This window comes from Podarcis melisellensis, assembly GCF_964234715.1.
Source record: "Podarcis melisellensis genome assembly, chromosome: 6".
Classification (NCBI taxonomy): domain Eukaryota; kingdom Metazoa; phylum Chordata; class Lepidosauria; order Squamata; family Lacertidae; genus Podarcis; species Podarcis melisellensis.
In genome coordinates, this window is record NC_138538.1 from 35,846,570 (window position 1) to 35,859,566 (window position 12,997).

The window sequence follows — 12,997 nt, forward strand, 5'->3', positions numbered from 1 at the left end:
CCATCTTCTAGGCACCAGGCTGGAGAAGATTATTTTAAGGAATGCCACTGGAAGCAATACTCCAGCTGAAGCCCCAAGGTACTCTAAACATGTGCTAGAGAAATGTCTCGTACTTCTGACAAGGTTTGTTGTGAAAGAGGGCAAGGGAAAAATGACTGCTTTGGAGGCAAAAATAGCAATCCAGCTCTCTATGAGCACTAGGGGTGAGGAGAAGGTCCTATGTAAGTCTATCAAGCATGCCTCAGGAGCATAGCCAGCCAATATCATTTGATTAATCTCTCTGCAGCTATTTGCTTCTCATATAAGTGTCTAATTTCTCCTTACAATTTTTTTTTGCTCCCCCCTGACCTATCCTAATTTGTCTATCAACACAGACCTGCAATTAGGTTATTAAAATGGAAGACGAGACAGGGAATATCTTCAAGGCCTGATAGATATGGATAAAAACCTTTGAAAGGCAAAGAAAGTGAAATGTTATTATGTTCATCTGAAGAATAAAGAGAGCAAGGGAGAAAAGAATGCCCTATAGGGAACTTCCTTGATTTGATAGAAAGGCTGATCCCATGAACAAACTGGAATTCAAGGCAAGCACAAAGTATTATTGTTTCAGCTTTGAAATATATTTCTGGAAGCGTCAAAATACTCCTTTCCAATTTCTTTTTTTCAGGTGGATGCCTTTGAAAAAAGTTACACTCTGTCCAGCTCAGAGATTTTGCTACAGAGGAACAGTTCCAAAATTTCATAGAATCATAGAATCATTGAATCATAGAGTTGGAAGAGACCACAAGGGCCATCGAGTCCAACCCCCTGCCAAGCAGTAACACCATCAGAGCACTCCTGACATATGGCTGTCAAGCCTCTGCTTAAAGACCTCCAAAGAAGGAGACTCCCCCACACTCCTTGGCAGCAAATTCCACTGTTGAACAGCTCTTACTGTCAGGAAGCTCTTCCTAATGTTTAGGTGGAATCTTCTTTCTTGTAGTTTGGAACCATTGCTCTGTGTCCGCTTCTCTGGAGCAGCAGAAAACAACCTTTCTCCCTCCTCTATGTGACATCCTTTTATATATATCTGAATTTTATTGTTCCTAAGGAAATCTGCAGACAGGAGTGATCTCAATTATTTTTATTTAACAAAATTAAGAGCAAAAGACCTGTAAGCTGTTTACAATGACCAGCTTGAGAAAAATCATTAAATGTACCAATAAAAACCTAACATTACAAGCCAGTTACATTGAAAGCAATTAAAATAGAATATAAAAGGGTTATTATAAAACACTTATTAAAACCATGTATTCAGAGTTACATGCTTGGGTAGGATTATTGGAACAAAAAGGGTTTTATCAGGCACTAGAAACAATACAGTGATTGCAGCTGCTTAATATCGATTGGCAGGGAGTTCCAAAGTGTAGGTCAAAGCTATACTTTGTGTATAGTCACAAAGTTTGAGTGTGTATAGGCATTTATTTAAAAGCATTTGTATGTTGCTCAAAATTTCGAAAATTTCTAAGCAGCTCTAATGGCCAGAGTGGCTGTGTGAGCAGAACTGCAGAGCTCTGCTGTCTTTCCAATGCTATATGTCACTGCTGGCTACTGAAAGGTGGAAGGACAAGATGGACAGAGCTCAGCATAATGCAGGTACAGCATCCAGATCATTGGATTATCTATACTTCTGCATTTATTCAGTAGATTGTTGAGAAGGTAACCTAAACACTTCCATAAACCAAATACCTGCTCAGCCCACATAAGGCACAATCCTCCATTCATTAAGATGTTCCTACTATGGACTGAAATTCTCAGGTGTTCTCAGGTTCTTTATGTATGCTACTACTGCAGCGCATGTTTTGTGAGCCCAAAAATGGAAAAGGAGTGAGGTCCCAACTAAAGAAGAATGGCAACATAAGTTGACAGAATATGCACAACTCGCAGACTTAACATATAGAGTAAAAGAAGAACATACGTTTAGAGAAGAATGGAAAACGTTTATTGGATAGATGAGAAATAATTGTGTACTGCTGAAAATGCTGGCAGCATTATGATAAATTCAACAGTGTAAACAAGTTTTGATGGATGCAATAATGGAATACTGAATTGTATCATTTTTGTAAAATATGGAGGGATTTATTATAAGTAAAATGAACCACTGAAAGAGAAGAAAGGAAGTCATTGATATCATAAGGATGTAAAGTGAGTATCTTTAATTGTAAAAGAGAAAACTTAATAAAAATTACAGTGGAACCTCTACTCACGACAACAGTCCATTCCGGAGGCCTCTCCTTATGGCGAAACGGGTTGCTGGGAGAGACACTGTTGTGCGCAGGAGTGGGCGGTGATTGCCTGCTTCTACGCATGTGTGAATGGCGGCAAACCCAACGGTTACTTGCCATGGTCGCAACTTGGAACGTCCGTGAATGGAGGTGGTTGTAAGTAGACGTTCTACTTTATATACAAAAAGAGAGAGAGATATTCCTATTATGAAGCAATTTCAAGATGCTATTGCTTGCACGAATGTTTTCAATCTTGGGCAGGAGGTGGTCTTATGCTCCTTAAAATATTAACATTTAATTGTGATGGACCTTTTCACAATCACCTTTCTTTTTCACAAGTGTTTTACACTCCCTTTATAGAGTTCTGAATAAGACTGAAGGAATCCACTTCAATTCTCTGGCTCACTGCACTGTGCGGAATCAAGCTAAAGCCAGGTAGCCATGTGTAATTCTGAATGGGAACTTCACAGCTATTGCTAACGGCACGAGGAAACAGCAGGCTTGATGAATGAAAAACCCAAAGCTGCAAGAGAGGAGATAGGCCACTAGATGGCATCTTAAGAGAGGCTTCATCCTATCTCTGCTGTTCCCATCACCATTCATAGAATGCTGGTTCAGAAAGGCCAGCCGACAGAGAAAAGCATCAATGGAGAAGACAGAGAGAAAGTGATGTATCTGTCTTGGAAGAGACGCACCTGGATTTTGCCTTACAAATTGTTTGAAAGTCCAGACTGCGCCATCGTTTCTCTGTCAGCTGTAAACAATGAACAAATTGAGGATCCCCCCTCTCCCACCACTAAAGGACATTTCACTTTACTTGAATGAAAGTCAAGTATGCGGTGGTTCTGTATTCCTCTTTCTCCCCATCACTTCTTCACTTCCCAAACAGACAGCAAACCTAGGCCAGTGATTAGTTCTCAGTGAATGGTGCTGACCAAAAATACATTGGAATTAGCTAGAAATAGATCCTATTGATGTGTGTGGTAAATATTGGTATGGCTGTGATTTGAAGAAGAGCCCCTGTACTCTGCTGCTGTACCGTGGGAAGGTGCGTTGCTGACTGGAGGAAGCAGACAGCAATAAATGGAATTAAATAGGCCACAACTTTATTGAAGGGAAAGGGCATTCATGCACCTGCTAAGACCTCAGCATAGAACGTGTGGTCTGAATCACTTCCTATGAGCTGTTCGGGTAGCTTAGCATAGATAACCAGCCACAATGTCCCATTAAGGTCAAGTCTGAGCTGTACCTGATGGGTGGCAAAACATTCCCCTTGTGAAGAAGGGCAAGTTTAATGGGGATACTCAGATTAGCTGCCTATTAGATCTCTGCTTGGTGCAGAAAGCAGAGAGTAGGAACAAATGGATAGCCCTCTGAATGGAGGGATGTAGAAAGTGGAATCCCCGAAGCTCAAAGGATCTGTATTAGGACCTGCACTTTTAAATAAATGATCTAGACTTAGGAGTGAGTGATGAGGTGACCAAGTTTGCTGATAATATGAAATTATTCAGTTGTTGGGGGGGGGGAGAGACATTCTGAAAAGATCCATAAGGACCTCTCCAAACTAAATGAGTGGGTGGCAAAATGGAAAATGCAGTTTAGTGGAAAGTCGTGTATGCTTGGGCGAAATATCTTGATTTCCCATATATGCTTATGGGGTCTGAACTGGCAGAAAGACTACATCATTGCTTTTCAACAAAACATCTGGTGGTTGAAACAGGAGGAACCTAGTAAACAGACACAAGAACTCCAAGTAGGCAGTGGTTTAGGTAGGAATCATGCTGTAATTACCAGAATGCCACTTATCAAAGGCAAGTTTCCATCGACTGACTATTGAGCTCTGCGCTGACGAAATAAAGGCTCCTTAGCAGCGCTGAAATCGAAAGCTGCATTGCTACCCCTCTGATGAGCGAGGTTCCGTACTGTAAGCTAGGGAGAGTCATCGTGTACGTGCTTAAGAGTACTGTGTTTGGTAAGCAACAGATTAAATGTCTATTTGCTGGAGATCCCTATTGGCAAATTTTAAATTTGCATTATGGAGCCAAAGAACTGGATTCTTGGGAGCAGCACATGGGAGTAAAAGATGAAGAAATAATGTTGATGGGGATTGGCCATGGATGGGGAAGAGTTGGGGATTGCAAACCTGCTTGAGTGGATGCAGTGAAAGCATGATTTGTTAATGTACAAGTGATCAATCAATGGTCAAAATTTATGTTAAAGGTTAACAGCAGGCTTCTGCCTTACAGGCATCCTGATTCTACCTCAATCAACAGAAATATAATTGTTAGGCGCTGCACACATTTTTACCAAATGCCAAGAGAGCAAGAGATGGTATACTTCATTCTAAAATTTAGGCTATAACCCTAACCACACTAACCTGGGGATAAACATCATTAGGACTTACTTGTGAGTAGATATGATTAGGTGCTGCCATTGTGTTAGCTTACGGTGGCCATTATTTTCTGTTAGGCATGGGGGATAATGTTGATTCAGTTCACATTTAAAGACAAACCTATAAAATCTGCACTTTCTGAGGCACAACAGCCTTCCTTTGAAAGTCATACTTATCTGAATTTTGTGCTGCAGTTCTCTAGCCAACCAATGCTTATAAAAATGGATATATTAAAGGAAATGGGCATAAACATAATGTTAGTGAAAATAACATGCAAAAATGTATTGTATTAAGGAAAGTTGCTTGCAAAACTGCATACAAAAATGTGTACATTAGGAGAAATACACACTAAAGTGCTGATGAATTTTTGAAATGATTTTTAAAATCACAAATTGCTGCTGAAATGTGATAACTTTTCTCAGACTTAAACTGAGGAGCAGAGAGAACCAAAACTGACAGATCCTTCCGTCCTTATTCGCTGCAGAATCTCTCTCTTTTTGTCCTTTCTCCTTCTAGCACCTGTAATTCTCTTTCAAGTTTCAAAATTTTGCCCATCTTCACCACTGACATGATTGGTGCAGGGTCACCATTTTGCAAAAAATATAGTGCTGTGTACTTCTTTAGAGGATTACTAGACTTAAGCTACTGCCTCATCTTTATTCTCCAACATCTCCACTTAAGTCTTCTAGGGTAGCCATATTTTGAAGAGCAAAGAAGAGGACACATTTGCCAACTTCTGCTTTTAACTATGGATTGCTATGATGAGACTCATTTTACATACCCATGAAAAAGATGACGTGTCTGGGAAAAAGAGAACATATGGCAACCCTAGTCTTCACAGGATTTTTCTTTTTTCCTGCTTTCACCTGCTGAAGCAGATTTATTTTGTGTAAATCAGAAATGAGCTTTTGTGAACAGAAGTTAAGAATGCCATTGCCGAGTCTTCTTCAGAATCTAGTTCTCCTGACACCATTAGGGCCTGCCAAGGAGGAGGTGTGTTTATTCCCTTCAGTTCACCCCAGTGATTTGAGTGATTTGAGTGACATCATGGCTGGGCTCAGGCTAAGGGCAAGAAAACATTGACGCTTTCAGGAATCCAACTCAGATTTAATTGCCCTGGGTCTGTACGTTGGCAGGAGAGAGAGGAAAAAACCCAACCACAACACACTCCACTATCTGAGTCCAAAGCACACCAGCTAATTAGAATAATGGCTGGTGAGGTGAGTTGTTGGAAGACAACCTCTGTTAAGCTGTTTACAATCAATTTCCTTGGCATCTCATGGATGCATTCAAAGGTTTTCCTTGTGTAGCTCATCAGTCATGTGCCACTCAGGGGCAAAACATCAGAAATTGTGCCAAAGTAACCATGACAGCCCAAATACAGAATATCAAGGAGAAAAATAGCCTGCTTATGTGGAAGTGCAAATGGTAGGAGAGCTTTCTGCGCAGCTAGACGAAAGACGCAACTTCTATGGTGAACTGTGTCCCACAATTCTGACCAGTAAGCCACATTCTTTCTTCTGCTTCAGTTCACACAGCCACAAAGCAGGTTTTGTGCATCTGTTCTTCCTTTTGGAACATAATCACTACAGACCTCTGCAGCGGCATCACAGAAGAACAATCAACGTGTTCTGAGCTATGGAATAAGAGAGAAGGGTAGACCAATCCTGTACATAATGGTGCTGTCAGATAATTATACTGCAGCAGTGTTCCCACCAGAGCATTATTTGGTAATATGTCTGGTCTAATGGGTTACTCTGGGCTTCTCCAGATGACGTATTTACTGAGCATTCATCCTGATTTGCTTGCACAAAGCTTATGCAGAGGTTTTATTATATCCAGTCTTTATTGAGCATTCATTCTGGTTTTCAAGGAGATTATACAGCAATGAGCCTACATCCTGATTTGCTTATACATTTCCCATTAATCATTTGCTCATTTCATACTTTTCAGTGCATTTCCACATCACCTTTCCTAACCACAAAAAGTCTGTCTCTTTCTGAAAGTGCATATGTTGTGCCAGGCTGGCTAAGTACTGTACTCCAATTTAATTCAATTGCACAAACCAAAATATGCACTTCAATCCCTCCTGCAAAACCCTGACAGTCTGGAGGCTTCCTCTTGTATATATCAGATTTCTTAAATGGGGTAGTCCATAAACATTCCATGCTAAGAAAACAACAACCAAATTTTACTCCCTCTCATCTTCACCATTTGCCCCGTCAATCCAGCCTTCCTGTTCACAAAGACAGAAGAAGACATGGAGAAGCTCAACAGAATATGGTGAGCAGCCCCCATCCAATGCCCCTCACCCCCCCAAAAAAGGAAGATCAATGACAGCAAGTGAAAATTAAGGTAAACAAGGTATCTTCATGTGTAAAGAGGCATGGGGAATCAGGGAAATGGCACACAAGAGTATTTAGTAGATAAAACATTCCTTCTATTCCCCAAGTTCAGAAGTGAGTGTTAATCTTTGTGCAAACAAAAACAAAAATAAAAATGGCCCCATCTATGTATGGATGGCAGGGCTGGGGGAACACCCAGGTTTGCAGAAATACAGAACCTCTTGGCCAGGTGGGATGACCCTAAGAGGGAAGGAAGGAAGGAAGGAAGGAAGGAAGGAAGGAAGGAAGGAAGGAAGGAAAGAAAGAAAGAAAGAAAGAAAGAAAGAAAGAAAGAAAGAAAGAAACGGCCAAATGAAGACTGAGAGTGCTTAGGGGCCATAAGAAAGGGGCAGAAAAATGGGTGGATTGTGTATCGAAGGGTAGCATGGCTGACTGATTACTTTGTTTTAGAGCCCACTTGTATTGTATAAAAATAGACACAAATATAGATTCACGTCATCCCTGGATCACATACAAATGAAATCAAAGTAAAGGGTAAAGGGACCCCTGACCATTAGGTCCAGTCGTGACCGACTCTAGGGTTGCGGCGCTCATCTCACTTGTGGCACTCATCTCACACTGAGGGAGCGGGCATACATCTTCCAGGTCATGTGGCCGGCATGACTAAGCTGCTTCTGGTGAACAAGAGCAGTGCACGGAAATGCCATTTACCTTCCAGCCAGAGTGGTACCTATTTATCTACTTGCACTTTGACATGCTTTTGAACTGCTAGGTTGGCAGAAGCAGGGACCGAGCAACGGGAGCTCATCTTCTGATTGGCAAGTCCTAGGCCCTGTAGTTTAACCCACAGCGCCACCCGCATCCCTCAGAAATGGAATGGACCCCATTCAAAGAAGGGAATGATCCTCAAGACCACGTCTACACTCTCTTCCCTTATCCCCTTTTGGGACAATAGTTGCAGGCGTTTTCCCTGCATTTTTCTTCCTTGGTGCTAGTATAACACTGAAAGTCCTGCAGTTGTGTGGGAAGGAGCCATTCCATAGCTCTTTCTTGAAGAGTTCTATCCACATGCTCTTGGGAAATCATATCTCTGTATTAGGTAAAGAGAAACTAAAAGATCGTGTGTGTTTTAATGCCATAGATTGGGAAACTTAGGTTGTGAAGCAGCTGTGTTGTTCATGGCCAATCTGGAGCCCGTGTGCTGTATCAAGCCAGCCACAATGAAGTATTAAGGCTGTGCCTATCTGGTGCAGAAAGAGCCATAAAGTCCAGTGATTTGGATGGCATGGAGAGCCACTGTGTTTCAGTTTGCCTGTTGCTTCAGGAATAGCAAATCAGCGAGATTCACAGTTAAATGTGAACTGAATCAAACTTCTCACCCAACCTTTTGCCCTGCTACTACACATAGCTAATGAGGCTGGCACAGACTTCCTCTTGTGGGGAAAAAGATACCTGCCTTTCTTAGTATACTTCCTTCACTTTGGGTCACATGTTGCTTCACACCCTGTGAAAGGAGCATAGGGCTTCTTTGTCAACGTGGATCTATTTAAGAGCATATCATTTGCTATGCCCTAAAGTGCTCAAGGACAGTTCCATTGTACAGTACAGTACAGTCCTGTACTGTACATCTCTACTCAGGAGCAAGTCACATTGAGTTCAACAGGGCTCACTCCCAGAATTACAGCATGGGAAACCTTCTTCTTCTTTTTTTAAAAAAAGAAGAAGTTCCAAATAGGAAACCAAAGGTATTTGCATTTCTTCTATTTCCCAGTCATTTACTGCTCATCCCTGATGTTAATTATTCAGATGATAACAGAAGGTGGATAAGATCATAACTCTGGGAAATTGAGTTCCTGCTCCTTCCTTGTAAAATTACCAAGACCACATATTACAACTTTTTGTGGAAATTAATACGTAGTCTGCAGCAGAAGTTGCTTCCAGTAATAACGAGTGGCAGAGCCAATATTATTGATAACTAGGTAACAAGGAGTATTTCACAGTAGAAGCATATATTAAAAGGACTCAGATAAAGTGTGTGTGTGTGTGCAGTAGGTTATGCTGAGAGAGAGCAATTGAGCCATGGCTTATTGAACCTCATGGTCTCCCAAGCCCTAGCCAGCTGCTGGGCACATCAACTTTCCTCAGTCTATGTTCCCCATTATTTTGTGAAACAGCAAATGTAGAGAAACTTTATGAAATGTCTGGGATACAATATATGAATGAACTAAGGATTGCTACTGGAAGTTTTGATAGTGACTCCTAGGAATGATCATCAGATGAAAACTTTCTACTATTGCCTCAGAAACCAGACAATGAATGTAAAGCCATGTAATGAATGAATGTAAGCATGCACTGAATGGGTGTAATACGACAGTCAGGATAGGATATCTGAAAATGGAGAAAGCAGGAACTGAATACTCCTGGCTCAGATGTGACCTTGGTTATAAATCTGTCAATGATTCCTTCAGTTAAGTCTCAAAGCTGGAACATGCATTAGATCGTCATCATTCAATTTCTGAGCATTAAAAATGAACTCCAACTTCCTAATAACATCTGCACTTTTGTCATCTCCTCTCCATTTCATCATTATGTTATTAATGTTGCTATGTCCCTTTTCATAGATGATCTGTTGAGTGGTCTTGTCAAGCTGCACTCCAGTGAGCAAACAGACAGCGACTTTGTTCTCATAGAAAAGCGACAGTTGAGGAAGTGTCTTCCCCTGAAATCAGCTTTTTAAAAGACATTATTTGATGACATGAAAATGGCATTAAAAGGTACACAAACTCCATCGTGATTCCAGCTCTAGTCCACTTGAATGACTGTTAACAAGCAAGCAAGCATTAGAGATACTGCTGAGCTCATCTAAAAATTTTCAAAGTTCAAAATTCATGCTTTAATATTAATATCTCATCAACTAATTGACTGCTACCATTCATTTTTCCAGTGTTCTCCCAGTTCTACTTGTAGTTGATAGATGCATGTGACAGGGAGGGCCTATCTACCATATTTATACTTATGCATGGGAAGTCAGATGTAATTAGTTTTGTTAATGATATCTCTGTGGGAGCCACAGTAGAGACCCAGCTCTGTATTTTTGTCAGGGTGAAGACAGAGAAGGTTCATTGTTTGCAGGGACTCTAAACCATAAAGTTGAAGATTCAGGTAGTGTGGTAGGGTAGGGTTATGTTGGTCTGACGCAGTCGAAATAAAAAAATTGTCTAGTAGCACCTTAGAGACCAACTAAGTTTGTTCTGGGTATAAGCTTTCGTGTGCATGCACACTTCTTCAGATACACTGAAACAGAAGTCACCAGACCCTTATATACAGTGGCGTGGTGGGGTGGGGTTTTGCTCAGGAGGGTAGTAGGAGATGGGTGATTGACTCAATGGGTATGGTAAACCTGTTGATGACTGTTAAGGACAGCAATTAGTCCTACAGAAAAAAGCAAGGGATAGTATGCAGATGACCAAAAATAGCTTTAGCATGTGTAATGAGACAAGAATCCAATATAACATAAAGTTGAAGGTGGACACATTCTTTCCTGGAAGTAACTTGTTAAAAGAGAGGCCCCTGGGGCCTTTATAACCTGTGGAACCTCAAAGAAAAGCTGTCAGACTGAGAGGAATGGAGCAAACAGATTTTCAAATTCTGAAATGTATTTTCTTCGCATGGTAGTATTTACAAGTTCATATGATGTTCGGTGATGTGGCAATACAGTAGTTCCTTACTTTTTCTCTCCCCCTGAGCCAGTGTAGTGTAGTGTAGTGGTTTCAGGGTTGGACTAGAACTTGGGAGACCAGGATTCAAATCCTCTCTCAGCTATTAAAACCACTGGATGACTTTGGGCCCATCACTCATTGTCAGCCTACCCTGCCTCACAGGGAAGAGCCATGTATGCTACTATGAGTTCTTTGTAGGAAAGGTGGTATATAAGAACAACAACAATGGGCAATTGTTAAAATCCCACATACTCTGTCATCCTGGTGGCAAAGGCATATTTATTTTTGTTTTAGCAAAGTTCCTTCTCCATTGCTAGAAAAATGAATGTGTTCTTCTTAAATTCCTTTGTGAGTGTATATTTAAAGCATTAAAATAACCCAGGCTTCTGTTCATCATTGCATGAGTTTGAAACAGGGAACAAGAAAAATAGCTGTGCATTATTTCTCTATCTAATTATATTTGGATCTCTCTGGTGCAGAAGGGGGGAAGTAAATTATACAGAAAATGTATTCAAGACGATGTTAATGTTATTAGACACCTTCATTATAATGTATGATGAAGCATGTAAGTGAAATTTCTCTGGACCCCGTGGGTAACATATTGATTTTGGCAGACATTAAAGTTTCCATTTGATGCTTAAGTAAAATCTAATCTGACTTCAGATTTTGCAGAATATCTTATGGTAATTAGACGTGTTTGTGCTTTATTGATTTTTAAGACAAACATACACATGTAGGGAATTCTAACACTCCTGTTTCAAGAAAACCAGGCTCCTTACTTAGCTAAATTTCTTACAATTAAAATCTCCTTTCCTAATCTAGCCATCATTACACTTGAAAGAAGTAAACATGGATAAGGCTTGGGGAGCAAAATAATAATGAAATTAAGTGTTCATTAGGTTTTTTTAATGGGAATTTGCTTTGGAATACTCAGGATGATCATCCCCACTGGCCTTTGCAGACATTTCTCCTCTCTGTGATTTAAGAAAAAACACACCAGAAAGAATCTCTGCTTTCTGGCCTTGGAAAAGTCAGGTACCATGTAACAGAAGCATACTTGTTTACTGCTAATGGACAACACCAATGTAAATGTATGCATACACCACAGAGTAAAGACTAGGGCTATGTGTTGGCTTTGGACAAATTCTGCCAGTTTGGGATGATCTGGAAAAGGTCTGGGTCACCCCAGGTCAGATCCATCTGGAGTGATCCAGGAATGTCAAAAGGAGAGCAATCCACTGAATACATGTTTAACCAGTGTTTAAACCCTGATTAACACACAATCTGTGGTAAGGAGAGGGAGGAGAAGGCGATGCCATCAGATACTCTGTCCTTCTCTCCCCCACCATCATCAGCTGGGCTATGTAAGGCTTCCAGATCAGGCCTACATTGGTATACTCTCCAACCTTTCTCTAGTGAAAGTAGGGACATCCTATTCAATCATCATCATTTTATTATTTGTACCCCACCCATCTGACTGGGTTGCCCCAGCCACTCTAGGAGGCTTCAAACATATACTAAAACATAATAAAACATTCAACATTACAAAATTTCCCAATACAGTGCTGTCTTCTAAAGGTTGTATAGTTACTTAGCTCCTTGGCTCAGGGGTTGCATAACTCCCCTCCAATATTTCTCTGATAAAAATAGGGACATCCTAAGGAAAAGTGGGACATTCTGGGATCAAATAAAAAAAGCGGGACAGCTTCTATAAATCCGGGAATGTCCCTGGAAAATACTTGGAGGGTCTGGGCTGGGTCACATCAAGCTCAATTCAAGGAGCCAAACTGGGGCATAAACTGGATCAGGGGGGAGGGCATACATAGTCCTATGAACCCCCACCACCCACAAATATCCCACCATGAAGGTCAGACACAACAATAACACACAAACTTCTCACCAAGTTCTTACAAGAGGTCTACACTGTCCACATGCCAGACTAACTTCTGATCTTAAAGATGACGATAAAGACATCTTCCAAAGAGTCTCATCTTAAAGACTTACCTCTTCAAGGCATGATCAGAACAGGAACATAATGTCAGAATCAATCCTGAAACTAGACTACATCATGCAGAACAGCCAAATGAGCCGTCTCCAAGAGGGACTTTGATCTGACAGGTATAAGGCTAGCGGTAATGAATTTAAATGTCTTTATCCAAATAAGAGCAATGAGAGAGAAGAGGCAGCACTAGAAAGTAAAAGGAAAAAGGAAAGAGAAGAAGCCTCAAACTGGTGCTCTAAAATAATGATTTATTGATGCATATAACATTTTAGAAG